Below are 18,937 nucleotides of genomic sequence, written 5' to 3'. Positions count from 1 at the left end.
CACTTTAAGGGCCTGGAGCTGGCAGCCACCAGGTGCCTGATAAGGGCAGTCATTTTGGAGTCAAGGGCTGTCTATATAGACAGGGCAGTTTGGCTGCTGGAGGCCAGGCAACAACAGTGCCTGGCTAGAGGGCTGCTGAGATCATCAGGAGGTAAGGGAGGAGCTGTAGGAGATGGTAAGGAGGCTCCTGGTCCTGGTCCTGGGTATGACCTAAAACTGCACCCTGCTGGGAGTAGGTGGCCTGGTGGGGCTCTCAGTGGCACGGGAGCCCCCAGGAAATGCCAGGCCAGTTACCACCCCGGTGAAAGGCGGGTCGGGGCGCCTTAACCCCTAACCCCCACCACCAGGTAGGTAACCCCGTTTGGGTGAAGGGCCCAGAGGGCAAACCCTGGGAGAGAGTGAGGGGCTAGAGACCCGACCCGGACAAGAGAGTACCCTCGACTGGCCCATGCTGGGGCCAGGACCAGGAGGGTCAAAAGGGCCAGAGGCCCACCGTGAGGGATGCCCAAGAGCCGGGGGCCTGGGGTCCTGACTGGCCTGGAGGTGGGCCAGGTCTGGTAGCCAAAGGTCCCGGGGGTACCACACCCAAGAGAGGAAAATAGTTTTGGGGGGCTAGGTAGCCTGAATGAAAGTGGAGAGGCTGTCTGAGTGGAGGGATCATGGAGGGGTCCTGTTAGGATGATTCTGGGGCCCAGCGTGGGGGCTGGTGAGGATGTGAACATCAAGATGCCATCTGCGAGGCTTGGGCTGCGGTACTGGGGAGGAAAGGAGCTGCAGAGAGTGCCCCCTGGCATTGGGGCACCAAAATGGGTAGCCTCCCGCTTAACTGACATCAATTAATGAATCAATTAACATCAAGGCATGGCAGACGAGAAGGCGGGTGGTTGACCCAAGAACAGGTGGGCAGGCCACAGATCAGCCCTGAGGAGGCCCCCTGTTACAACCAGCTATCTCAGTTAGTCTGATGTGTTATCACATTGCTTGCTGGCTATAGCAACTTAATCTTTGCTCACCCTCAGGCTTGGATGTAGATTACAGTAGTTAAGTGGATGCTATAATTTGTAATATGTACCAGCTGGCATTAAGCCACAATGGGATGAACAAATGAAGGTGCAAAGCCAAAAGACATCCTTGCAAGATTAGACAAGACTTTTAGGTCAGCAGGGAAGAGAACCACTTACTCTGGAGAGAGGTAGCTGTAGGGTCATGATGGCCTCCAACTTAATAGTAGAGGTACCAATTTTTTGGGTGTAGCGAATTGCATAGCTCAGGAGCTGCAACCCAGCTGCAGGCAGTGAGTGAGTGACTGCAGGCCTGTCTAGAAGGACTGGGCCAGCTGATAAGGATAATTGGCTGGCCCATAGGAAAGTAAAAGCTACTAGAGAAGGGAGCTGAGAGGGAAGGCTGTGTGATTAGAGGCTGCAGCATTAATCCAGGATACTTTCCCTGGATCTGGAAGTTCACCCCTTGTTATGTGAAAGCAACTGTCAGCATAACTGACTTGAAATGTAACTTTAAAATGGAAATTATCATTCAAAATGGAAATAAATTGGCAGTTGCTGTAGGATGTCATTCTCAATATCCCAAAAGCTATGATTTTCCCAAACTTTAGAAAAACCTGTTCTGGTTAAAACAAGATGTGAAAGCATCAATAAAACATTTTTTTAAAAATCTGTGAAGAAAGCGTGGAAAAAATGGGAAGTTTCGTACATACTAGGGTTGGAAGGGACCTCAATAGATCATCGAGTCCGACCCATTGCCTAGGCAGGAAAGAGTGCTGGGGTTAGATGTCAAAAGTTATTGACAATTAATATAATTACACTATAAAAATATAGCTAACTAATAACAAAAGCTAATAGAATCAATTAAATTGATATAACTGATTCAATACCAATAGACAATAGCCTTAAAGATAAAGGAAAAAAACATTTTCAAGCATACTAGGGCAAAACAAACTCTATGTCAAGTATAGGTACAGTGCTAAATGCATATGGATAAATTATAAGTAGAGGCATAGAAAAGTCAGAAATCATCAGTAGATATGTTTGTTGTATTGTGGGAAAGAAAAAGGATGCATCTCATCCAGGCCTACATCATGTTATAGAATTAAAAAATTGCCCTCCAGCCTTGTGCCCATGCTTCTGGAACATGGAAATCATGGAGATTGCCCAAATGGTTGAGGAGTTAGGAAATAAGTATCATGTCATGAGGTGTAAGGAACTTAAGCAATTAAGTTTGTTGAAGAGAAGTTCGAGAAGTGGCTTGACCGTTATGTATAGGATCTTACACATGAAAGAAAGAAATCATAGAGGGAGCTTTTCTGTCTTCAGATGACAGCAGAACAAGAGCTGGAAGCTTAGATTATTTAAATTTGACCTTGAAATAAGACTCAGTTTCCTATCAGTAATAATAATTAAACTTTGGAACTCTACCAGGGGAGATGGTGATCATTGCTTAGATTCTTTAAGGCAAGATTTTAAGGCAAGTCTTTAATTTCTTTAAGGCAAGTCTTTTTGCGAGATGCTTTAGTCCAGCTTTTGGGGAAGAGTCTACAGCTTGGGCAATAGAAGGCTATAGTGGTTTCTTTCATCTTTAGAGTTTCTGAATGGTCCGGCTTTTGTCTACAATGCAATCCTCTGCCACCAAAACCCCAATATAGCTTCAGAAGACAAGTTTTGCAGGCAGAGCTTCTGGCTCTGTTTGAGGATGCTGGTGTAGTTCTGGGGACAGAAGAGCTCCTTTGCTGAAGAACCGCATCCATTCCAGGAGACCCAATCACCAGAGTGGAATAAGCAGCAGCCCCAGGAGTGTAGACATGAGCCAAGAGCTGAGCATAATTGGACCACAGTGCCCTTGGGACATACCACTTCCTATCCAAACATGCCCTCTATAGGGAGGAAGATGGTGAAGGATCTAGCCAAGCTGACCCTAGACCTGCTGGGAACTCCCCCATGCTGGTGGAATAGCAGCCAGAGTATTGCACCAATGTGCTTATATCATAAGGGAGAAAAGCAGGGCAGAGACCCCACCCTACGGTTTAACTTTACCTGAGTTTCTGGCATATCGCTGCTGAATTTGGCCTGGGATCTGCTTCTCCTATGCCCAGGGCTCAGAAAACAGCTGTAGTTTTGTCTCCACAATCACCTAAACCCACCCTCCAAAACTCATACACTTAAAATGTTGTTGCATAGGACAAGAGCAGAGAGACAAGTTAGAATTTTCCCATTCCAAAATCCCTGCAAAGATCTCTAATTAACTAATAGTAAAGTATCTTGCCGTTTCAAAACTCACATGGCAACCAAACAATAAATATTTGTAGTAGTGGATTCATTCCTGTGTTGAGATGTACACAACTCTCCTATGACAGCTTCATGGATCTGTAAGGCCATTTTTTAATGATCATCTAGTCAATTCCTGTATAATACAGGCCATAGAGTTTCACCCACTAATCTCCACATCAATTCCAATACATTCATTTCAGTGCATAGCCTGAGTGACCTTCGGTAATTTTGGCAGGAACCTTGATTATACGGTGTTTCTTCCTTTTTCTGTTCAAAATGTAGGGCGAGGGTTGAGGGAGGGACAAGGTTTCATTATTATTCTCTCCATTCTTCCCCTCCCCCAAAAGTTAGCATGGAGTTCTTGGCAATTTGCATCTCAACCGCTCGCATTTTATGAGAACCGCTGTAAAGTGGAAAATGCCCGGTGACAGCTCACTACTGAAGATGCTGCAGCCCTCAGTGGGCTTGTATAAAATGCCATGAAGCCATAATACACATAAAACTCTAATGTGCCTTCAAAATTACCTCATCTTTTATTTAGAGGTTATTCCGCCCTTGTCTTTCTTTATTGCTCTTTATATTGGAGAAGTGGGGAAGCTGGACAAAACGAGGCAATTTAGGTTACTAAGTGGAACTAGGGTTTATGGCCAAAGTTAGACACTGAAGGAAGAATACCTGCCCTTCCCCATCTTTTAGTGAGCTTCATCTTAATCCCCTCCCCCTGCTCCCCTCTGTCTACTGAAAGCACAAAAAAGCTATAGTGGGCTGCTTGATGTATGATAAAAATAACACACATGCTTTTAGTGGTGGCACCAACTGTACCATTAGAAAGAAAACCCCAGCAGCATTTCTATTAGAAAAGCCTGCTTTCAAGGAGGTCTGAATCCCTAAGGGAAAAACTGACCCTGGGTTGCAGTTCGGCATCTCAGCAAAATAGGTAGGTGTGTTTCAATTAATAGGAAATACATAAAGGCCCAAGTCCATGAAGACAATGGAAAGACTCTACTGGAGCATGATCCAATGGTCAGGGTACCCAAGTTCAGTTACTTCTGACCTGCTGTGCGACTGTAGGCGGTCACATCACCTCCCTGTGTCTCTGTTTTCCTCTCCCACCCCTATCAGGGTGTCTTGCTATAGCCCAGCATCTAAGATCTCAGATTTGATTAGGACATCTAGTTGCTGCCATAACATTAATAATAACAACAAAGATGCCAATTATGCTTTGCACAAGGCCAGAGTTTCAACCAGCTAGCTAGTTCATTGCTACCTGGTGCAGCCCTCTGCATAACACTGGACTAGATGAATCATCATCTGTAGTTCCTGCTCAGTTCCTAAAACCCTATTGTATTCTTTTCTATTCAGGGCCTTATACAGTGCCAGACATCATGGTATTTTATCTGCCACAGATATCACTGACAGTTTACTTCCTGTTTGGCCAAATTTTGAAACCCTCGCAAAAGGGAGTAGTTAATTGGGCAAGTAGATCCCACAGGTTCTTGTCTCTTTACTGTCCAATCCAAAAATCCACATTTAAAAATTCACCCCTATCTTTTGAGGAAGTTACGTTATAGATTGGATCCAAACCTACCTTATTTTTGAAGCTCAAATCCAGGCATAATTTCTGTGCAATCTTGTGTGTCCCACAGGTTCCTAGAAAGTCTCTGACCCAGTTTACAGAGAGAAACGGTACCAATTCAAGTTAAATAGTTTCTACAATAATATAATTAAGATGGTCTAAATCACTTGTATAGACACTCTTAAATTAGTTTAGGAGACGCTGATATACATTTAGCTTAATTTGGTAACCAAGCAAAAATACAATTTTAATCTAATACTTATTGGACCTAAATAAGTATTAGCCATTCTTCAACTGGTATAAGAATGGCCACATAAGGGGAATATATGGATTTAACTAAAATGAATCAATTCAGTTAAATCAGAGCAATTGCCATGTGCAGTGCAATATTCAGTAATGCAGTTTACATACCTTCATCCCCATGTTAAGTGATCCTGTAAACCTTATCACAATGCCTGCATGCAAAGGGAAGTGATAAGAAAAGGGAAAGGGAGGAGAGAAAAGGATACACAGAATGAGAGAATGATATGATGGGGGAACCTTATCTTGCATTTCCAACCATTGGTAAGAGGAGGTTCCTCAACAGCTGACTAAAGTGATCAGAGATGTGGAAAGACTTCAGCATGAAAAGGTTAGGACTGTTTCATTTAGAGAGCAGATAAAGAAGAGGGGATCTGAAAGTCAGGAGGTAAAAATCTATCTATCATGTCTCAGAATACAAGAAAATCCAAGAAAACTGAAAGTCAATGTATTTAAGACTAATAAAAATGCTTTTTTAAATGTAAGCTAGGATAAGCCTGTACAACTCATTGGCACTAGGTATCATTTGGGCCAAAAGATTAGCAAGGTTCAAAGAACTATTAGACACTTACCTGGATAATGAGGAATTTTAATTCAGTCAGCTAAGGGACAGGGAATAAGCCACTACTGACTAAGGAGTGTTAGGAAGAAGCCTGCTCTATGGATTTGTTAATCCAAATATTCTCTACAAGGATTCTTGAACTTTCTTCAAACGCAGCTGGTACAAGTCACTGCTGGAGATAAGGTAATAGACTCAGTAGAAGATTGATTTTGAATGGTAATTCCTATGTTTCTGTCTTTTAACTTTGAAAGTAATAGCCATTTATATACTCATGCAGCAGGAATAAAATAGATCAGATCCACAAGTATATGTACAGATATGTACACACATATACATAATGCATATGTAGCAATGCATAATTTATGTAAATAAATCATTGTTTATTTACTATTACATGTGTACATATTGTAATAGTGTTATAATATGTGCATAAGTAATTGTAAATAAATGATAATTTATATATAGCATGCATTTTTATATTTGTATATATAGAATCAGAGAATCAATGGACCAGAAGGGACTTGGGAGATCATCAAGTCTGGTCTGCCGCCATAAACAGGAGGTTAAATGAGCTCAAACTATGTATCTGCATGTGTGAACACATAAATCCACCAATATACATATAATTTGTGGATCTAATCTATTTTATTCCAGTTTGTTGGCTAATAATTCTAGACTGCAGCTTCACATATAAAATCATATAATCTGCCATTCTTTATTTAAAAAAAATCCATTTCTTGTTTGCTTATGCAGTCCTTTATCTATTTTTGCCAAACAACATGATTTTATCATGTTACAGTGTGACATTATCACAGGCAAGAAGATATATTAGAATGGCAGCACCATCGATAGAGATGCAATAACTGCTCACATTCATTCAAACATCTTCCTACCCTAAGTCTAACTCCTGGTTGTAAATATATATAGCATAATGGGACATAAAAGGAAGTACTGTCCTGCTGACCCAGTTTTCATAGATAGCGGTATACATAATCATTGGCCATCTGCTGCTGAGAGACCCATCCAGTATTCAGGGTAAAGTTATCTACTTGTGACACTTACAGTATTCCTGTACTGCAAACTTTTGCCAATGTAACTGTCAGGAGGGATGCCAGGAGGAGTGACCCCTGCTGGATATATAACTGCTGGCAAAAGCTCCCAGAACAGACAGATATACTGGCAAAAGTGATACTTTTGCCTGTATTCCCATACAAGTTTGGGACGCCTCAATTAGGCTGTCACAAAGGTGCAGTTTTGCCAGCAAAAGCTGCCCATGCTCAAGCTCCATCTTGCTCTAAGCATGCTTTCCTGGTGTAGAAATACTAGGGTGCTAAGTCAGCAAAGCAGCCCTAGCAGAGATGCAGCTATGCTGGGAAAGCTGCTCTTTGTGGGGATATACTAAGCAAAGTAAGCAATACAAATAGAAGGGCAGGTTGCTTGCAGCTCCACTTCAGGCCTTTATTGGCGTGATTATATCAGGCAAAGATCACAGCTCTTCACACACCCAAATGGTATATATGCCAACAGAAGTTGTACTGCAGACCTGGCCTAGGAGGAATAGGGGAAGCCATGTAGCCAGACAGGCAGAAAAAAAATTCCTTCTGCCCTCGTCTGCAGAGCCCCTTGTGGCAATGCTGCATATATCCTTGGCAATCCCTCACAGTTGAGGATGATTGTCTTCCATGAGTACTTATCTGTGGGTCTGAAGATGGCTGACAAGGCCAGTCTCAGGTCAGCAGGTCCTATTGCAACTCAGGCACGTGTCTCCGCGTGGGGCAGTTGGCTCTGGATTCTTGGTTTGGTCCACAATGCGCTGTTTCTGCCACCCTTGCCATTTCATCTCCTATTGTCATTGTGAGGTTTTGAAATACTGAGCAGCAGTAGACCTCCACTGCGTTACTCCATTTGGGATGGTTCTGGGCAACAGTCTCCCAAAAACTGATGTTAATGTTGCATTTTTTCAAGCTGGCCTTGAGGACATCTTTGAAGCACTTTCTGTGCCCTTCCCTTGAGCTTAAGCCTTGACTGAGCCAAGAGAATAACACTTGCTTCAGGAGTCTGGAATTGGACATGTGGATGATGTGGCCAGCGCAACAAAGTTGATGTTGGATGATCATCACCTTGATGCTCATGGTATTTGCTCATGAGAGGATGCTAATATTGGTGCATCTGTTCTCCCTCTGAATTCAAAGGATCTTCCACAGGCAACATTGATGGTACTTCTCCAGCAACTTGATGTGTCTCATATATGTTGTCCATGTCTCAGCTCCGGACAGTAAGGTGGGGAATCATGACTACTTGATAAACCATGAGCTTGGTTTTGAATCTGATGGCATGACCATTGAACACCCATTCCTCAGGCATCCGAAGGCTGCATTTGCACATTGAGGCGATGTTGGATTTCTTCATCAGTATCAACCTTCTGTGAGAGATGGCTTCCAAGACACAGGAAATACTCAAAGCTCTCCAGAGTCTCACCATTACTGAATTACTGGAGCTGGGGATTGCTCATTAAGAGCTTGCTGATGAAGAACCTTAGTCTTCTGGATGTTAAGCGTAAGTCCCGTTTTTTTGTGTGCCTCAGTAAAAATGTTGATGATTGCTAGAAAGTCTGCTTCCAAGTGAGCACTCACTACAGCATCATCAGCATACTGAAGCTCAATGATCAGGGTCGGGGTAGTCTTGGTTTTGGTTCAGAGTCAGCTGAGATTAAACTTCTTACCATCCATTTGGTAGTTTAGCCCCACTCCGAATAGAAACTCGTTGGTGGTCAGATATAGTATTGCAGTAAGAAATATCGAGAAGAGTACTGGAGCAATAATTCAGCCTTGCCTAACTCCCATCTTAACCTCAAAGGAACCTGTGATAGATCCATTACTGAGACCACCACTCACATACCACCATGGAGCAGGCAAGAATGATGATAAATTTTGGTGGTCATCCATACCTCAGAAGGATTCTCCACAGCATTTCTTGGTTGACAGGTGATGGCTTTCATGAGGTCAAAGAAGGCCATATTCATAGATTCATAGATGTTAGGGTCAGAAGGGACCTCAATAGATCATCGAGTCTGACCCCCAAATAGAGAGGTTTATGTTGTTTCTGGCATTTTCCTGCAGCTGGTGAGCAGTGAAGATCATGTTGCTTGTGCCTCTTGATGCCCTAAACCAGGCTTGTCCAACATACGGCCTGTGGGCCGCCATGCGGCCCGCCAAGCTGTTTACTGAGGCCTGAGGTGCTGTGATGGGAAACGAAAGTAAACACTGTACTTTCGTTTCAGGGGGGTGATGTGATACTGCTTCCTGTGAGGTCTTTGAATATGGCTTACCGGCCCACTGGGTGATAAAAAGTTCATGATCTGGCCCCACATCCAAAAAGGTTGGACACCCCTACCCTAAACCTACACTGAGATTCTGGGAGGAAGCTAGTGTCCTTACAGAATCCTAGTGGTGGTGCTGCTGCTTAGTCCATGACCTACGTATTCTTCAGTTACCCCTGCTTACTTCACAGCTAACCTTATCTACCACTGGCGAATGCACTGGGTAGCAGCACAGCTCTGCCACTAGTCTGCAGATAACTGGAGCAATTTACAGTTATGCTTGGATAACTGGAGCAGCAGCAGCTCCATAACAGGTGCATCTACATATGTTTAATAGATTTCACAGACATTAGGGCTAGAAGGGACCTCGGAAGATCATTGAGTCCAGCCCCCAAATCATCATGTATTAATACATCATGTATTAAGGTGCCTTTTCTAAAGCACGTTAACATGCAGTACCTCCAATGTGAGGTACTGAATTAATGTGCAGTAGGCTGAGCTAATGCATAGTAGTGCATTTGCATGTTTTTTGAGTGACGCTTAATGAGCAGTAGACTATTTTACTGTGCATTAATGTAATGTCACACTTTAATGTGCAGTAAAATAGTCTACTGCACAAAGAAGTACATGTGTAGATGCATCCAATGTAGACAAGCCCCAGATGTAGATTTGGCCTTAAAGGATTCCCACAGGGGTTTTCAGTAATATAACTATATTAGTTAACGTCAGTGGTTCTCAAGGTACTCCTCCATAACTTTTGTGGATTTAGCATCACCCCAGTTGAAAGTCACGGCTTCAGGCATTAGCAAGCCTGGGAGTTCTAGTAAAGGAAGCCCACCAGCAGCTGGCATCATTTGAAGTACCAGGTCAATTAGATCTACTTGCAAACATTCTCATCAGGATTTCTAAAACTGTTCTAAATGCAGTTTGTCTCAGCCTACATGAGTATTCAGTTGCACCCATCTATCAATGCTTGTCTGCAACGAGGGTCATCTTACACTAAGTGAGAATATTAAGAAAAAAAAGACATACGTTGCACAAGGACAAGCCCTCTACCCGCAACACACATACACAGAGTTTAGAATAACTCACCAAGTCACTAAAGTTTTAGGCTGTATATGAAACTTAAATGGCATCTGCCTATTTCAGTGGTTCTCAACCAGCTGCCTCTCCAGGCTGCTGTGCTGCTGGCAGGTGGAGCTGTCCCATGTGCCTCTGTTTCCTGAGCCAGGAAGTGGCTGCAGCAGAAGCCTCCTGGAAAAAAAGAGGTGCATGGAGCAGTTTCACCTGATGGTGGCAGTGGTGACAGCAAGACCCCAGCTGAGACCCACAGATTTAAATTCAGCCCTCATGTGACACCAGTGCAAGATTCCATGTAGACAAGGCTTATATCTGGATAACCTGCTATGTGTTATAAGGAACAAGCATTTTGGTTAAGTTTTCATTTTAAATACTTGAAAACTTGTTCTGTCTGGGTTTTTGGTTGGTTCCTTTGATTGATTTGGCTTGGTGTCACAGCGTGGGGTCCCCAAGGATGGCCATGATGCCCCTAGGGCTCTGTGACGGTGCTTGTTCTGCCCTGTGGCAGGTGAGATTAGAAGGCGCCCATGTCCTGGTTTAAATAATAAATTGGGAGCCTGCCCACAAGTTTATGTGGTCAAGGTCCTGCTGAACCCCACTAGATCCTGCTGATCTTGGATCCCTTGCTGGGTCTCACTCAAAGTCAGTGCCTCTCGAGATACCCAAAGCCTTATGGGCTAGAGGCATGGCTCCAAAACTGCCCCTTTACCATGCCCCATGCCTCGCAGATGCTATTCACACTTTGTCCCCCAAAGGTCTTGATCTAGCTTGGGCTCCTGCCGTCACTAGGCCCTTGGCCCCTGTCTGTGCGCCCTCACTGGCGCTGGGCTCTCCGTGGTAGTGTGCCCCCATGAGGCCTCCTCCTCCCCAGTAGACACAGCCCTGTTCACTGGAAAATAACAATGAAAATACAAGCCCCTGGGCTATAACATAACAACAACAAGGACATTGGAGGTCACACCCTGCCCCTTTAAGGAGGTGAGCTTCTCCCTCAGGGATGTGTGCCTCCAAGCTCCAGATACTTTAGGAGCTCCTAGAGCCCATTAGCTTTACCAGCAGCAGAATAGGCAACCAAACATCTCTGAGTAGCATTTCTGCAAGAGCCCCTTCCCCCTGGCTGCTGACAGAGAGCTAACCTCCTTCCAGCCCCCCAGCCCTGGGGCTTATATATATGCCCAGGGCCCTGCTGCTGACTGGGTACAGGTGCCAGCTAATACCCTGATTACTTGCTACCAAGGCACCCTGAAGCTGTGGAGCCCTGCCTAGCCCTCAGGGCTCCCTAGCTAAGCTGCCTCTGCTCTTGAAGGACTAGGCACCTCCGTGCCCTGGGACACTTGGTTGGATTTTTTGTATTTGATATTATTCATTTCCCGCCTCATATAAATGCTGACACAAGTTTGAAGAATTACTCTGGGATTCAAGCCTACTCTATTTAAGAAACATTTCCCCCCATATAACTGAAGGTCTGACTATAAATAAATATAATTCCACTCTTATAACCCCTTGCGTGGATATACTTATTTCAGTATAATAGAGCTTTGGTTTAGGTTCTGTCACTTGGGGAAGAGGTTTAAGCTAAAGCAAAAAAACCCCTAACTTTAGACTGGAACAAGCGTGTGTACACAGTGAGATTATATAGGGGTATATTATTTATTGGTATAACTAATAGTGTTTTGTCAAGTAGACGAGACCTGAGTCACAGTGTTTTGACTGTTGTTATACTGAGATCCAGATTCTGATCTCAGTTGAATCTGGTGTAATGCTATTGACAATAGTGCAGTTCCTGTAGATATACACTAAAACAGTGGTTCTCATTTCATGACACCCCACGTCACCCTTGAAAGGATCTCAAGGCACCCTAGAGTGCTGCATCAACTTGGTTGAGTATCACTGCATTAAAGCAAAAGATATCAGAAGCTGGCCCTTGGTGTATATTCTACAGATATATTTCCAACATGAATGTCCTGGAAAGCAGCTTCTTATATTTGAAGCCTGTGCTACACGTCAGTGTTGATCATACAATATTTTTTAAAAATGCAGAGAAGATTTGTTTGAAATCATTTGCTGATAGACTGGTCATCTAGGAAACAAAGTTTAATCACAGCATTTGCACCATTTTAACAGACTGTGCGGATTTGGACTTTGCACAGAGGTTCCACCCACGCCCTATAGTTTATGTCGATCAACTGTGTTTTGGTCTGGCTGACAGCAAGCACTACGTTAGGGTTACATAAGCAGAATATGATTTGGTAATATTTGCAGAGGGAAACCAAGCTGTGTTACAGCTGTCTGGCACATAGCCCAGCTGTTAACTGGGTGTCCCAATATGTTCATAAGGGCCAGTCCACTGCAAAGTCACAGGCAAATCAGCAGTGCCAGTGTTTAAAGTCAACTGCTGGCGGTCTTACACTGAATTGAACTGAGGCACTTGCACTCCCCAGACTGTCCACACAAAGGGGCTGCAAACTAATCAGTCCAACTTTGCATAGACAAGGCCTGAGTGGGATCTTAGACTGAGCTTTGACCATAATCTGGAAACATGTGGCAAGTGCAACCAGGCCTGTAGGCAGTGTAGCAGCAACCTCCCTCCCTTCATTGTGATCTGGGCCATTGTTTGCATTTAAATAGCACTCATTTCCAGAAAGGCCTTGAAGTTCACATCACACTGAAAGGGACTTGGGTGAGTGAGGCTGGGCTGACTTCCCACCTTTGCTGCTGCTTTTGTTTTACCAAGGCAGTGTTTTGCAAGGCTGCCTCCCTATCAGGGCAGATGGCTGGCTACAAAGCCATAAGCAAACTGACACATGGAGACACCCCATCTCACAGATCACCCTTGCAAAGGATTACAGAGCGCTCTGGTCACCTATACATGCGCAGAGAGGGTGCTCCGATATGCTGTAATTGCAGTGCGTTGGAGCTCGAGTCTACTGGAGCGTGGTAATTACCGTGCTCCAGCAGACTCCAGCATCACATGTATCAGCATCCCCACACTGAAAAATGGCAGCACGGGTGCTTTAACTAAAGCTTATTCTAACAGCTTTAATTAAAGTGCCCCCACCGCCATTTTTCAGCACAGGGATGCTGATACACATGACTCTCCGGGCGCTTTAATTAGAGTGGCTCTTGGAACTGCTCTAACTAAAGCACTCCCCGCCTTCCCCCCCAACTCCCAGAGCATGTCTATAAATGTCCTTGCTGTCCCTACTGTCCAAATGCTGCTGGATGCATGTGTGCCTGGCATAAACCAAATTGATGCAAACTCTTCTTGTCCCTCATCCACACCAAAGTAGGCAGCACTGGGCATGCTAAGCAACCAGCTGAGAAGTAGGGCTCACTCCTGAGTGCACACAAGGCCTGAGAGCCTTCTGCTGGTAACAACTGGAGCTCTCTGTGAAAGAGATTCTCTCCCACAGCTCTGGCTAGGGCAAGGAAACCTCCATCCATCCTTCCTTCTATCAGCTGCAGGCATAGTCACTGCAGCTGTGGTCATATTACTAGTCATACTGTGATCTGGCAAGAAGGGTGGGATACGGGAAGAGAGGGTGAAGGGGGAGAAACACCACTACAGTGACACCTTCATCCAGGAGCTGCCCCAAGAAGAACATCAAGGCAGGAAGCACTGTGTGCTCTCCTGCAACTGGAAAAGGGGAAGACCAGAAGGGCCCAGTGGGAAGGGACAACTCTGACTCCGCTGGTCCTTAAATTGTAGAGCAGGACTGTCCAACTGGCAGCCCCTGAGGGCATCATTTGCAGCCTCCAAGCTCCCACCCAGCTGCGGCTTCCCCCATCACTCTGCAGCAGCAGCAGCTGGGGGCTCCAGCCTCCTCCTCACCCCTCTGGTTCCTATTTTTTGCCCCCACCCTAGGGGGCAGCATGGTCTAGTGTGGCATAGCTGGAGCACCCATGCGGTGTGGTGCAGCAGAGGAGCCTGTAGCACTGAAACTGCAGGTGAGGGGTGCAAAGTGGGAGAGGGCACCCATATAGTATGCAGCCTGGGAGGGCTGTGGCTCACACTGCTGTGCCCTATGGGAGTTTGGCCCCTGTCTGCTTGGAAGTTAGACAGCCCTGACCTAGAGTAACTATTGTGTCTTCCTGTAGAGTATTTTCAGGTACTAAAGTAATGGGGAGGATCTGAATTGTCAGAATAGGTAGAAAGGCAACTACCTCTGGAGAGCAGCTGCCCTTGGGCTGACAATGGGGAAAGTTGCATCACTGGAAAAACTAATGGCTGCTGTAAATGAGAGAGATTTGCATGGGAGTGATTGCATCAGTGTAATCAGGGTAGTCAGACTCATAGCACAGAAGAAATCTGAGCCCAGGTTTACTCCAATGACTAATGAGCCCTTTTGAGAAAACTAGGATGGCTTTTGAAATGGCCACAAAATCCCAAATCAGACACTTCCAGTGGTTTCACTGTCAACATTTCAAACAGGTTTTCGTCCTACTTCTTCACAGTCCCTCCCTCTAAGCTCAACAGACAGACCTGCTGTTCTCTGGAGTTTATCATGTGTTGTTCAAAAAGTTTTGTGCTGCACAAGGATTGCCAAGTACTAAGTGAAGCTGCAAATGGAGCAGTGGGATAGGTGCAGGCAGGTAAAATGCAATTCAGCTACAGATGCTGAATTTAAAATGTGTTAGTGACAACCAGGACAGAAGTTCAATCCCTTTCTGGGAACAGAAGGGGTTTTTTTGGCTTAGCCTAAACAGAAACCTCCATTATTTTTTATTTAGTGTGTCTTATACATAGCTGAACCAAGAAATCTTCAGTCATCTGGTTAAACTGACTCTGTGGTCCCTCTGGACTATTGAAACGGCATAACTGAGCCACACCAGGGCAAAGAGCTCACCTTGAGATAGTTTGGTTTCCAATTTGTTTTAGATCAGATAGGGGATAGGCCCATAAGGACTGCATCCTGTCAGACAGCTGCTGCTATAGAAAGCATGAAAATCTACCATAGAGATTGAGATTTCAGTGAAGAGACCTTATGGTTCAAGATGTTCAACCAGCAGGGCTTCGCTGTGTAGTTGTGCAGAGTTTGCAAGGATCCACAGGCATGTCCTGACCTCTCCCCACCACCTTTTACCTCGCAAACTGCTTAGTGCTGGTTGTGCTGGAGGAATGTCGGACCAATACAAAACCCTATTTCCCTTGCCACTGCCCAAGGGTGGGCCACATCCATACTTTCTCATCTCTACAGGAAACTGTCTTTGCACCAGATGAGATCTATTTTTATGCCACCTCCAAGGCAAGCATTCACTTGGCGGGCAGTCTGGAAAATGCTAGCATGCCACATTAACCTGCATTTCCCCACTCATTATATCCAGGTGTTTGGGAATGTACAAGAGTGGGGCTCAAGCCACATCTGGGTTTTCCCTGCATGCAGGAAGATTCAGCTAATCATGGGGCCCTGGTATGGGCCATTTATGCCATTTCAGTAGCCCAAAGGAACCACAGATGACAATCACCCTGCTCCCAATGTTGTAGTGGATGGGGTTGTTAAATAGGGGAATCCTCTTCTGGCTAAATATAAAGACTCTTTGTGACATCTTCGTTGTCCGCACGCAGCAAAGGGCACCAATTATTCCATTTCATAATCATTCAGTCCAGTCACTGAAATAAAAAGAAGCTGTCCATATTTCCAGTTTAACCAGTGTCTGCATGGAGATACTCGGGCACAAGAGGAGTCCTCCTGTAGGCAAGTTGCCAGCCCTCAGTGGGACTTGCAGACCACTGACAATCAGACTTGTTCCCAGAAACATTATTAAAAGGGGCAGTGCTGAAAACCATGCAGCAGCCCAAGCCCCAGGCATATGCTAGGGCTTCCAATGTTGCAGTAATAGGAATTTAATGCAGATGAGACTTTACTGACAAGAAGACAGCAGCTGGAGTTACACAGCTAAGGTTTTTCAGATAAGGTCTCTACCCATTGAACTAATACTGCAAAAGACACATTCACATGGTGAATCAAAACACCTGGATTCACTCTCATATTGTTCCCCTTTCTCCACCAGGCTTACTGGCACAAGCATTTTGATTCTTGATGACTTGAACCCAGAACACAAAAGCTTCAGGCATTCAGGCAAATGTCCGGAGAAGCCAACCCTGACATGGGAAATGCTAGAAGGGTTGAGGGCTGGACTCCAGCTTTACCACAACCCTCTGAGCAATGGACAGCCTCTATAAGAGCTAGCCAGACTTCTGAACCCTGCTAGCTGCAAACCAAAATCTTGACTGGGATGAGAGCCATGGGCCAAACAGTTTTGAAGATAAGTGAGCCCCAGCATCAGTGATCAGCACACAGAGCCCTGACTCAGACAACAATTTGTCATTAGGTTCTTTCTTATAATAAATGAAAAGAAGTAACTGAAGACCATCAATAACGAAGAGAACAGAGAGAAGCAGAATGAGTTTAGGAGACGCACTTAAATGGCCTGGGAGCTGCCTGAGGCTCATAAGTTGCTGTTTGGCCACACATGACCAAATGTTCCTCCTGCCATTGGAGCAAACTGGGAACAGAGCCTAACGCCTAGTTCCTTCTGTCCCTCCTTGCTCCACTGGTGGAAGTAATCTGCATCAGCTCCATACCGGTGCAAAATAGATAGGCAAGCCAGGTTAATTCTGGTGTCATTCTCTTTGATACCGGAGGGCACCTCCAGACTGCAATCAGAAGACAGCATAGCATAGACATGCCCAAGCTAAACTGGGTAGGTCTGCATGCTCAAGGGACCAGTAGCAATCTAGCTCAGCAGTCCAGAACTTGGTGCGGGATGCAAAAGAAGCAGGGTAAATTAACCCACATTGGTCTATGGTGCCATAGCTCGACTGTTCTTCTAGGGTAAACATACTTTAAGTGCTGCACGCCAGGCACATAGGGCCTGTCCTCTCTCAACTACAGCCAATTCCAAAAGTTCCTCGGAGGACAGGGGTCGAAAGGAGTTGCAGATTTCTGCACTGTTTAAATACTCCTCTTAGTCCATAAGCAGACTTTGGCAAACACGGCTCACTGAGGCACCCACGAGGATTTAACCGTCACCCTCTACTCACACACTGCCTTGTGCTCTTGCCCTGCTGCTTCAACAATGCCACCCCTCAGTAACCCCTCCACCTGTTTCTCCCCCAACCATCTCCTCACTTTTTCCATGTCCATCCCCTTTTTTAATGCCCTCCAAAATGCAATCCATGCCAATAGCCCTTGCAATGGCAGGGCACTGGCAGCACACTTCTTTCTCCTGCTCTTAATCTGTGGCACATTGGAGGGTGGAGGGAGGTAGGTGTTTTTTGGTAGTGGCACATGAGGGAAGTGGAATGGATAATTTTGTGGATCCTTTAGATCAGTGTTTCTCAACCTTTTAAGTAGTAGGTACCCCCTAACTTCTGAAAATTGTAATAAGTACCCCAACTCTCAATTTTCCAGGGGATTTTATATTTACAGACTAATGTATGTCATATTTTGGAAGAAGGGCCGTGTATATAAGGCCGTGATATGACAGACATCTGGTCTGGTATGGGTAGAGTTGCCATCTTTTACACCAGGGGTGCACAACTCAAGTAAGTACCTGGGCTAAAGGGGATGTTGGCTAAAGCTAGGAGGGCTGAACCTGCCAAATTATTACTGGGGAATTTAAAGCACCGCACACCAAATTTTTTCCCATAGTTTTGAGAGGAAAAGATGGAGCTTCCACCACCTCTCCGGGTAGCTTGATCCAGTGTTTTACTACCCTCCTAGTGTGAAAATTCTTCCTAATATCTAACCTAAACTTCCCTTGCTGCAACTTGAGATTGTTGCACCTTGTTCTGCCATCTGCCACCACTGAGAACAGTCCAGCTCCATCCTCTTTTGAACCCCCTTCAGGTAGTTGAAGGCTGCCATTAAACCCTCCCTCAGTCTTCTCTCCTCCAAACTAAATAAGCCCAGTTCCCTCAGCCTCTCCTCATAAGTCATGTGCTCTAGCCCTCTCACCATTTCTGTTGCCCTCCACTTGACTCTCTCCAATTTGTCCACATCTTTTCTGTAGTGCGGGGTCCAAAACTGAACACAGTACTCCAAGTATGGCCTCACCAGCAATGAATAGAAGGGAATAATCACTTCCCTTGACATGCTGGCAACATGCCTACCAGTGCAGCCCAGCGTGCCAGTAGCCTTCTTGGCAACAAGGGCACACTGCTGGGTCATGTTCAGCTTCTTGTCCACTGCACCCTCCAGGTCCTTTTCTGCAGAGCTGCTGCCCAGCCAGTCAGCCCCCAACCTGTACTGGCTCATGGGATTGCTCCATCATAAGTGCAGGACTTTGCACTTGTCCTTGTTGAACCTCATGACATTTCTTTTGGCCCAATCCTCCAATTTGTCTAGGTCACTCTGAATCCTACTCCTACTCTCTAGAATATCTACTGCTCCCCCCAGCTTGCTGTCATCTGCAAACTTGCTGAGGATGCACTCTATGCCATCTTCCAGATCGTTGATGAGGACATTAAACAAAACCAGCCCCAGGACCGGACCCTGAGGCACTCCATTTAATACCAGCTGCCAACTAGACATGAGCCATTGATTACTACCCTCTGAGCCTGATGCTCCAGCCAGTTTTCCAGCCACTTTACAGTCCATTCATCTAGCCCATACTGCCTTAGCTTCCCTGTGAGAATGCTGTGGGAGATGATATCAGAAGCCTTGCTAAAATCAAGGTGCACCACATCCACCAGTCTCCCTGCATCCACAAAGCCAGTCATCTCATCATAGAAGGCAATCAGGTTGGTCAGGCATGACTTGCCCTTGGTGAATCCATGCTGACTGTTCCTAATCCCCTTTTACTCCTCCAATTGC

The sequence above is a fragment of the Alligator mississippiensis genome, chromosome 3 (genome assembly GCF_030867095.1).
Source record: "Alligator mississippiensis isolate rAllMis1 chromosome 3, rAllMis1, whole genome shotgun sequence".
NCBI classification, from domain to species: domain Eukaryota; kingdom Metazoa; phylum Chordata; order Crocodylia; family Alligatoridae; genus Alligator; species Alligator mississippiensis.
The sequence above is the reverse complement of the archived record's forward strand: the minus strand, read 5'-3'. Positions refer to the sequence as shown.